Source organism: Tupaia chinensis, unplaced genomic scaffold (assembly GCF_000334495.1).
Source record: "Tupaia chinensis unplaced genomic scaffold, TupChi_1.0 Scaffold000513_1, whole genome shotgun sequence".
In the NCBI taxonomy this organism is placed as follows: Eukaryota; Metazoa; Chordata; class Mammalia; order Scandentia; family Tupaiidae; genus Tupaia; species Tupaia belangeri.
Genome location: NW_006160026.1, coordinates 3,959,770 through 3,970,489, shown reverse-complemented (window position 1 = coordinate 3,970,489; position 10,720 = coordinate 3,959,770). Strand labels below are relative to the sequence as shown.

General features: G+C 38.4%; 1 non-coding gene across 1 annotated transcript; it reads left to right on the top strand.

Moving 5' to 3' along the window:
- The first annotated feature begins 262 nt into the window (after positions 1–262).
- Positions 263–369, top strand: LOC114009295 (U6 spliceosomal RNA). The gene has a single exon (XR_003550741.1). It is a non-coding gene; the product is annotated as a U6 spliceosomal RNA (small nuclear RNA).
- Positions 370–10,720: the final 10,351 nt, after the last annotated feature.

Below are 10,720 nucleotides of genomic sequence, written 5' to 3'. Positions count from 1 at the left end.
ACTTATTTGTTCACTCATTCAACAAATAATTAGCACTATTCTGGGTATTAAAGATACAGTAAGTAAAAGAAACTAAAGGGTCTGGCAGGTGGCATGATGGTTAAGGTACTGGACTCCCACATGGCTGATCATAGTTTGATCTGGACCTGGACCTGTGGTTTGCTTTGTCACTTATCCTCTCTTTTGCACATGCACACATACTCTCTTGCTTTGTCTCTCTCTAGTGATCATGCATATTCCATAGCAAATAATAATAATAATGGGGCTCACTTTGGCAGCACATATACTAAAATTGGAATGATACAGAGAATATTAGCATGGCCCCTGCGAAAGGACGGCATGCAAATTTGTGAAACTTTCCATATTTTTAAACCATATGATCATTTCAATTGATGTGAAAAAAATATTCGACAAAATACAACATTCTCTATGATTAAGACTTTCATAAAGTTGGCATTAAAGGATCATTTCTCAGCATAATAAAAGCTATCTATGGAAAACCTATAGCTAACTATACTGAATGGGGAAAAGCTAAAATCTTTTCCACTGAAATTTGGTATAAGACAAGCCTACCCACTCTCTTCACTCCTGTTCAATATAGTACGGGAAGTCCTAGCCAATGGGATCAACAAGAGAATGAAATAAAAGGCATTTTAATAAGGAAAGAAGACTTGAAATTATCTGTTTGCAAATGACATGATTGTATACATAGAAGACCCAATAGTATCCACAAAATACTTCTCAAAGTAATAATACAGTGAAGTGGCAGGGTACAAAATTAACTTACAAGAATCTACAGTATTCCTAAGTACAAACAACAAACAGACTTAGGTAAAACTGAAGAAAGTAACCCCATTTACCATAGCCACAAAAGTATAAGATACCTAGGAATAAAACCAACCAAGGAAGTCGAGGACCTCTATAAGGAAAACTATGAAAATCTTAAAAAAGAAATAGAAAATGATACAAAAAAGTGGAAGGACATCCCATGTTCCTAGATGGGAAGAATTAATATAATCAAAATGGCAATGCTACCCAAATTAATCTACATATTTCATGCAATCTCTATAAAATTACAAGAGACGTAATTCACAGATCTAGAAAAGACAATTGGAAGATTTTTCTGGAATCATAAAAGACCATGTATTTCCAAAGCCATCCTGCAGAATTAGAGTGGAGGGAGTGGCATCTCACTACCTGACCCCAAAATATATTACAAAGTTGTGATAATCAAACAGCATGGCACTGGCACAAAACAGACATGAGGATCAATGGAACACAGTAGAGACTCTAAGAAATAAACCTCAAAACATACAGCCCATTGATCTTTGACAAAGGGTCCAGTCAATCCAGTGGGAAAAGGTAAACCTCTTTAGTGAAGGGTGCTGGAAAAACTGGGTATCCACCTGCACTAAGATGAATCTGAACCCCTACCTGTCACCACTAACAAAACTCAACTCAGTATGGATCAAAGATCTAAACCTAAGACCGCAAACTATAAAACTACTGGTGGAAAACACTGGGGAAACTCTGGGATCGTTGTGGGTAGGCAAAGTCTTCTTAAGCAAGACCCCCAAGGACAGGCAATAATGCCAAAAATAGCCAGGTGAGATAACATCAGATTAAGACGTTTCTGAACAATAAATGACAGTGAGTAGTGTGAATTGACAACCCTTGAAATGGAAGAAAAATTTTCTTAACTATGCCTCAGATAAGAGACTGATAACCAGAATACACAAAGAACTCAAGTGGCTTACTGAGAAGAAAATGAGTAACCCAATCAAAAGATGGGAAAATTAGTTGAATAAACAACTCTCTAAGGAAGACATACGAACAGCCTAAAAGAATATGAAAAAGTGTTCAACACCCCTCATCATAAGGGAGATGCAAATGAAAGCCACAATGAGATACCACCTAACCCTAATCAGAATGGGGAAGATTAAATAAACAAAAAATGGTAAGTGCTGGTGGGGATATGGTGAAAGGGGAACTCTTCTACACTGTTGGTAGGAATGCAAATTGGTCCAGCCACTGTGGAGAACAATATGGAGGTTCCTCAAAGACCTTGAAATAGAACTACCATATGATCCAGCAATTCCACTCCTGGATATCTACCCAAGGGACAGTAGAACACCCAGTCAGAAAAGCACTTGCAAAACTATATTTATTGTGGCATTATTTACGATTGCTAAGACATGGAACCAACCCAAATGTCCACAAACAGATGAATGTATTGAAAAATCGTGGCACATATACTCCATGGGATACTAGTAAGCCATAATAAACAACAAGACCTTGGTATTTGATAGAAAGTGGATTAACATAGAAGATATGTTGCTGAGTGAAGCAAGTCAGGCTATGAAAAGGAAAGACATTGTATGTGTCCACTTAACATACACCAACTTTTTATACTGCAGGGTAGAGAATGAGGGACTGGAAGTCATAAAAGCATTGAAAATTGTTATGGATGCTGGGGACAAAGTGAAAGGAGATTAGGGCAGGAGAAAAGTGCAAGAAGGGAAATATGGGAAAAAATGGGTGAAAGGAGATTAGGGCAGGAGAAAAGTGCATGAAGGGAAATATGGGAAAAAATAGGTAAGTAAGACATTTGTGGAACACAGATACGGTTTGTTTCCTGTTGAGGATGTGTATAGTATTCTCAACTGGGCTAGACTGAGGTGTATATCATGCTGGGTAAAATCTCTTTACAGTCTAAATGATGTATAAGGATTGAATGTGTAAATAATAATAAATGATAATAAAAAATTAGGTTAAAATATGCCAAAATATTTATAAAAATATTATTCTCAAGAGGTAGGTGACAAGTTTTTGTTTTTATTTTATTTTATTTTAGTATAGTATATTTTATTTTATTTTAATTTTTGAGAGGTTTTTACTATAGGGCATGTGCACTCTCCAGAAAGACAGAGAGAGATAGAGACAGAAAGTGAGAAATCAACCCCCCCTGGGGGGGGATAGCCACTCCACATCTCTTCTCCTTCATTCTCTTGGGATCTTGGGCATGCACACACATGTGGCCAGCGTGAACTTAAGCCACTGAGTCCAAGAATCAAACTGTGGTTGACTATATGGCAGTCCAGCGACATAGCCATTACACCATCTGCTGGACCCCAGAGAAGTTATTTTTTATTGCCTTCTTTCTTTATATCTACATTTTATAATTTTTGTCTATAATGAACAGAGATTTGTTTTTGAAACAATAGTAATAAATGAGTATTCCAAATTAAAAATTAATAATAATGATAAATGATTCTTAAAAAAAACAAAAATGAAACTAAAATGTTCCTGGTCTTGTAGAGCTAGTTCTATGCTATTGAAATTAGTAGAGGACATAATAAACAAGTAAGTCAGTTATGCAACATTAGAAGATAATTAGGTCTTAACTACCATAGCCTGGTGGTAAAAGGAGTTGGATCCTACATGACCAACCATGGTTCAGGTCCTTGCCCTGGTAGCTTGAAGACATACACTAGATACATATGTATGTGTGCCCTAAATTCTATCAGGATGCAGAAATACAGGGGAAGAGCAACTGTAGATATCAGAGATGGTAGAGGAGGGGTGGATAGTGGTGGGTGGGAGAGAGTGTTTCAGAAAAAATATGAATAGACACAGAGTGGAAAGTTATCTGTTGAGGCTCTGTATTACAATATCTTTGACTTGATCGACATACAATGCATGTATGCTTTGAAAAACCATATTGCATGCTGATAAGGTGTACAATAATTCAATGTAAAAAAAATCTCCAACTTATTTCGAAGGTTAAATTCTTATTTTGAAGGTTAAATTTTATGACATTGAATTGTGTCTTATCAATAACAAAATCCCCTTTGATGGAGATTCTGTAAAACACTTCACCAGTAATCATATAAATTGTCAAGGTCCCCCCAAATGAAAAAATTCTGAGGAACTGTTACAACAAAGATGGACCTAAGAAGACTTGACTGCCAAATGTTAAGTGGGAACCTCTATGGGATCCTGGAAGTGAAAAGGGGACATTAGGAAAATCTTAGGAAGCCCGAATGAAGTATGGACATTGTTTAACAATTACATGTCCACATTAGTTCATTAATCATGACAAATGCACCATAATAATGTAAGATATTAATAATAATAGGGGTGACTGAGTGTAGCATATATTGGAACCCTTCCAAATATAGTTATGTGAATCTAAGACTGTTCATTAAAAATAAGAAAGAAAGAAATGGTTGGCATACAAGAGTTCATGGAAGCATTGTGGAGGGAGAGAGAGTGTGGGGTGGAGAATAATCCAGAGAAGACTGAATGCTTGATAGTGGATATTTTCCAAAAACGTTATTTATCTCCTTGGGAAGGGAGCTTAAGAAGTGGGAAAAAGAGTTTAAATTTTAAGGTTATAAAAATGTGCATTTAGTCCCATCTCATACTAATTTAGAGGAGGGTTTTGTTTTGTTCTGTTTTGACCTCTCTGAACCTCTTCTTTTCTGACTTAAACAGTGGAAATAATGACATCTGATTGAAAGGGTTGGGCAGGAGATTACATAAAATGCTATGTATAAAGTTTTGGCATTAATATCCAGATCATGGTAGATAAATAGTAATGTATTCTTTTCAATTTGTTTTAAAAGTTCATTTAAGATTATTAATTTAGAGAGGACACTTGGGGTTTGGTCCTGCAGATTCCTTATGATGAATTTAAGGGTGCAAATATTGGCCACATCTGTCAGAAGATAAGATAGAGTCTGGTGTCATGAATATGTTTGATTTCAAAATGAAATGGCCCAAAAATTGGCAGCAACTGGGTTTGGAAATGAACATGAAATTCTGAATGGTCCATTGTCTTATTGGATCATTAACATGCCAACTTCCTGAGTGAAATTTGAAAATCATTTTTAATTTTGATTTTTAGTCTCATTCCAGCAATGCAGATGTCTCTAGCCATCCTCATTATGACTATCAGCTGTTGGTTTACAGCATTATATTCATGTCAATTTCTTGTTCCAAGTTGTGCTCATTTCAGGTCTATGTGCCCAGGCAGAGATAAATAGCAAGCCTCTTTTTCATACCATACTTTATGCATTAAGAAACTGTACTCCTTAGATGTTCTTGTCAGTCCTTTCATCAGTCTTCCATGGAGACTAAATGCACACTTCTCTCCAATTTCTCCTGGTCTGTTTCCAGACTTGCTCACAATACCTTGTCGGACGTCCACAGCTGTTAATTACCTGTGCCCCCACTGGCATTTATTATTGTTCTTGTAAATCGTCATCACCTGTTCAATATCCCAGCCTGCACATTTGAGTAGAAAAGAAGCCAAGAGGATGCCTCACAATTGTGTGGAAATAATTATCCGTGGCACAAAATGATGACTTCGGACCCTGCTGTTTTTGTGCAGTAATTAACAGGTGGCAAGCTTTCACTGCAACATTTTCCTGAATAGTTACTGGAGAAAACATTGGTATCTGCGTAAACAGACTAAATATTGGAACAAAGACTCTGAGAGAACCTCATCGCCTCACCCTGCCATTGGCCTGGGCTTGCCAGATTTCAGCATACTATATGAATGATGTGGCTTAATACACAGATTAAAAGCATGCCTCTGGGACCAGTCTACTTGCATTCAAATCCTGGCTCTGCCTCTTTCTGGCACCTGATGGGATCTATACAAAGGCTAGTTCCCATTGTTATGATATTGCAGGAGGCAGCTTGGCAGCGCCTTTGCTTCCAGCTCCTTCACATGCCATTCAGATCCCTTCATTGTCTGATGCCAGCTATTCTTACACAACTAATTTTACTTTAAAGATATTTTGGACTATTCACATTCCCTATATGTGCCCTGCACACTAACACATTTTAACAATTATTATCGCATTAATTACCTCTTTAAAAATGTTTATTTCATTCACGAAAGAAAGAGGAAAAAATAGAGATAGACAGGCAGCACAATGGGGCCTTCATGATCCACACCCAGTTTCAGCCAGCGTAGATCATAGCTCTGCACGTCTGCTCAAGGAATTCACAGGATGTGAACTCAGGACCTTTGCCGTATGTGCCCAGTAATATTATCACTGTGCAGTCCTCTGTAAGCAACTCAGATTTGCTATGCCCACAGTCCCCGTTAGGGAGCGTGAAGTTCATTCTTGCCTATTGTCCACATTTGGGTTATTCTAATTCAACAAAGAAATTCTTATCCTCTCAACCCCTTAAAAGGGAATGGGGATAGAGATCAGTCTCCTTTCTCCAAGGACATTGTTTAATCCATCGGGCCTGCATTTACTCCAGGGAATGGCTGAGAATTCAAAAATAGTATTGGGAAGGCATAGGTTTTGTGAAGCACAAGTAATTCATTTATATTCTCTCCCCAGGGCCACCACAGGAGTAAAGAGATGCACTAGCAAAAGATTCAAGCTGGTTTTCCTCCTAGGCCACAAAGCAGCTTGATGCTTCTCTCCTTAATACCTTTGAGTATTGTCTCATCAGCACCAGATTTAAGTCTAAGTAATCCTTCTGGGTAGTTGTTATCCTGATTTTATATATAATGAAATAAGTTCAGAGAGGTTACTTATATCCAGGTCATGCTGCTAGCAAGCAGTAACAATGGGATTCTAATTCAGATCCACCTGACAGCCTGCAGTGTATACACTCTTCCTGGAGCCTAAAGGCCACACTGGCTTCTTTCTTCAAGGTGAAACACTAGTGTGTGTGGAGAGCATTTGATTCCTTCTTCTTTTCAACTTCTTTCTCTTCCTCTGTCATACACACACACTTGCTCTTGGTCACCCACGTGTGCGTGCGCACACACACACACACACACAAACTGTGCTAGGAATTGCTGCTTGCTATAAGGTCTGTGCCCTGATAGTTCTCTGTGCTTTTGATAGATAAAAATCAACCCTCTTCTGAGGCCTGGGAGAGATCCACTTAGGGCTCTCACTTCTTTCCCATATTTGCAGCAGTCACTGGCTTCTATAGAGTCAAGAACTAATACAACAGGTGAACACTTCTCCCTAGTCCAGTTGATAAAACTATAAAATACCTTCAACCGATAATATCACATTTCTTTGTGCCATTAATGCTTTGCCTCCCTATTTTTCTTCTAAATGTCCTTTTTCAGACCCTCCTCTTTCACACACACACTAGATCTGGTATTTACATCTATATACTGTGATTGAATGTATAAAAGAAAATTAAATAAAAAAACTAGTAAAAAAACTTTAGATTCCAGCTTTATTCATCCTCAAGAGAACTTGTGCTCTTAATTTTCTTAAAGGCTCCAGGTTTCCCATGACGGTTCACGTATAGGTCTGCTGAAATAACCTGATAAATAAGGGTTGGTCCTGGTAAAGTCACAGGAAGAGTCTGGTGTCATGAATATGTTTGATTTCAAAATGAAATGGCCCAAAAATTGGCAGCAACTGGGTTTGGAAATGAACATGAAATTCTGAATGGTCCATTGTCTTATTGGATCATTAACATGCCAACTTCCTGAGTGAAATTTGAAAATCATTTTTAATTTTGATTTTTAGTCTCATTCCAGCAATGCAGATGTCTCTAGCCATCCTCATTATGACTATCAGCTGTTGGTTTACAGCATTATATTCATGTCAATTTCTTGTTCCAAGTTGTGCTCATTTCAGGTCTATGTGCCCAGGCAGAGATAAATAGCAAGCCTCTTTTTCATACCATACTTTATGCATTAAGAAACTGTACTCCTTAGATGTTCTTGTCAGTCCTTTCATCAGTCTTCCATGGAGACTAAATGCACACTTCTCTCCAATTTCTCCTGGTCTGTTTCCAGACTTGCTCACAATACCTTGTCGGACGTCCACAGCTGTTAATTACCTGTGCCCCCACTGGCATTTATTATTGTTCTTGTAAATCGTCATCACCTGTTCAATATCCCAGCCTGCACATTTGAGTAGAAAAGAAGCCAAGAGGATGCCTCACAATTGTGTGGAAATAATTATCCGTGGCACAAAATGATGACTTCGGACCCTGCTGTTTTTGTGCAGTAATTAACAGGTGGCAAGCTTTCACTGCAACATTTTCCTGAATAGTTACTGGAGAAAACATTGGTATCTGCGTAAACAGACTAAATATTGGAACAAAGACTCTGAGAGAACCTCATCGCCTCACCCTGCCATTGGCCTGGGCTTGCCAGATTTCAGCATACTATATGAATGATGTGGCTTAATACACAGATTAAAAGCATGCCTCTGGGACCAGTCTACTTGCATTCAAATCCTGGCTCTGCCTCTTTCTGGCACCTGATGGGATCTATACAAAGGCTAGTTCCCATTGTTATGATATTGCAGGAGGCAGCTTGGCAGCGCCTTTGCTTCCAGCTCCTTCACATGCCATTCAGATCCCTTCATTGTCTGATGCCAGCTATTCTTACACAACTAATTTTACTTTAAAGATATTTTGGACTATTCACATTCCCTATATGTGCCCTGCACACTAACACATTTTAACAATTATTATCGCATTAATTACCTCTTTAAAAATGTTTATTTCATTCACGAAAGAAAGAGGAAAAAATAGAGATAGACAGGCAGCACAATGGGGCCTTCATGATCCACACCCAGTTTCAGCCAGCGTAGATCATAGCTCTGCACGTCTGCTCAAGGAATTCACAGGATGTGAACTCAGGACCTTTGCCGTATGTGCCCAGTAATATTATCACTGTGCAGTCCTCTGTAAGCAACTCAGATTTGCTATGCCCACAGTCCCCGTTAGGGAGCGTGAAGTTCATTCTTGCCTATTGTCCACATTTGGGTTATTCTAATTCAACAAAGAAATTCTTATCCTCTCAACCCCTTAAAAGGGAATGGGGATAGAGATCAGTCTCCTTTCTCCAAGGACATTGTTTAATCCATCGGGCCTGCATTTACTCCAGGGAATGGCTGAGAATTCAAAAATAGTATTGGGAAGGCATAGGTTTTGTGAAGCACAAGTAATTCATTTATATTCTCTCCCCAGGGCCACCACAGGAGTAAAGAGATGCACTAGCAAAAGATTCAAGCTGGTTTTCCTCCTAGGCCACAAAGCAGCTTGATGCTTCTCTCCTTAATACCTTTGAGTATTGTCTCATCAGCACCAGATTTAAGTCTAAGTAATCCTTCTGGGTAGTTGTTATCCTGATTTTATATATAATGAAATAAGTTCAGAGAGGTTACTTATATCCAGGTCATGCTGCTAGCAAGCAGTAACAATGGGATTCTAATTCAGATCCACCTGACAGCCTGCAGTGTGTACACTCTTCCTGGAGCCTAAAGGCCACACTGGCTTCTTTCTTCAAGGTGAAACACTAGTGTGTGTGGAGAGCATTTGATTCCTTCTTCTTTTCAACTTCTTTCTCTTCCTCTGTCATACACACACACTTGCTCTTGTTCGCCCACGTGTGCGCGCGCGCGCACACACACACACACACACACACACACACACACAAACTGTGCTAGGAATTGCTGCTTGCTATAAGGTCTGTGCCCTGATAGTTCTCTGTGCTTTTGATAGATAAAAATCAACCCTCTTCTGAGGCCTGGGAGAGATCCACTTAGGGCTCTCACTTCTTTCCCATATTTGCAGCAGTCACTGGCTTCTATAGAGTCAAGAACTAATACAACAGGTGAACACTTCTCCCTAGTCCAGTTGATAAAACTATAAAATACCTTCAACCGATAATATCACATTTCTTTGTGCCATTAATGCTTTGCCTCCCTATTTTTCTTCTAAATGTCCTTTTTCAGACCCTCCTCTTTCACACACACACTAGATCTGGTATTTATATCTATATACTGTGATTGAATGTATAAAAGAAAATGAAATAAAAAAACTAGTAAAAAAACTTTAGATTCCAGCTTTATTCATCCTCAAGAGAACTTGTGCTCTTAATTTTCTTAAAGGCTCCAGGTTTCCCATGACGGTTCACGTATAGGTCTGCTGAAATAACCTGATAAATAAGGGTTGGTCCTGGTAAAGTCACAGGAATGTTTCCTTTAGTCTTTTCAGGCAGAGCTAAAAGTAACTGGATCAACCTCTGAGAGCAAATTCCATCTCCTTTGGAAGGCAGGACTACATCCTAACACAGGGCACCTGTTGCTGAGACTGCTGTGGAAGTTGCTGCCAAGAATCATAAATCTTTTAACAACCTTCCTTGAAAGCTTGTCACTCCCCTGCCCTTTCACTTGATAAATGTGCCTGGCTCCCAGTGCTGTAAATGTTGAGTAGTTTCTAATTGATTATCTGAGGCCAAGAGCTTTCATAAATGAGACTCATAGGGTGAATTTCTTGGGTGAGTTCTAATTTTCAAGTGCTCTTGAAACAGAATTCAAAGAATAATGAATATTCAATATTTAAAAATAATTGATGTATGAATGCATATTAATAGTAATTCTATTATTATTTCTAGCATTTCTTCTCTTTACTATCATTTTTATTATTAATTTTAAAATAATTATTTTATTTTATTTATTATTATTAAATTTGCTATAGGGCGTATGTGCTCAGCAGAGAGAGAGAGAGAGAAAGACAGAGAGAGAGAGAGAGAGAGAGAGAGAGAGGAAAAGCAAGAAAGCAGGCTGCCAGATCTGAGACTCAAGCCATAATCAGCCATGTGGTAGTCTAGTGCCTTAACCACCTACTGGCCCCTTCTTATTAATTTTTAATTGGCAAATAAAATCGTATATATTTATGGTGTATAGCATGATGTTTTAAAATA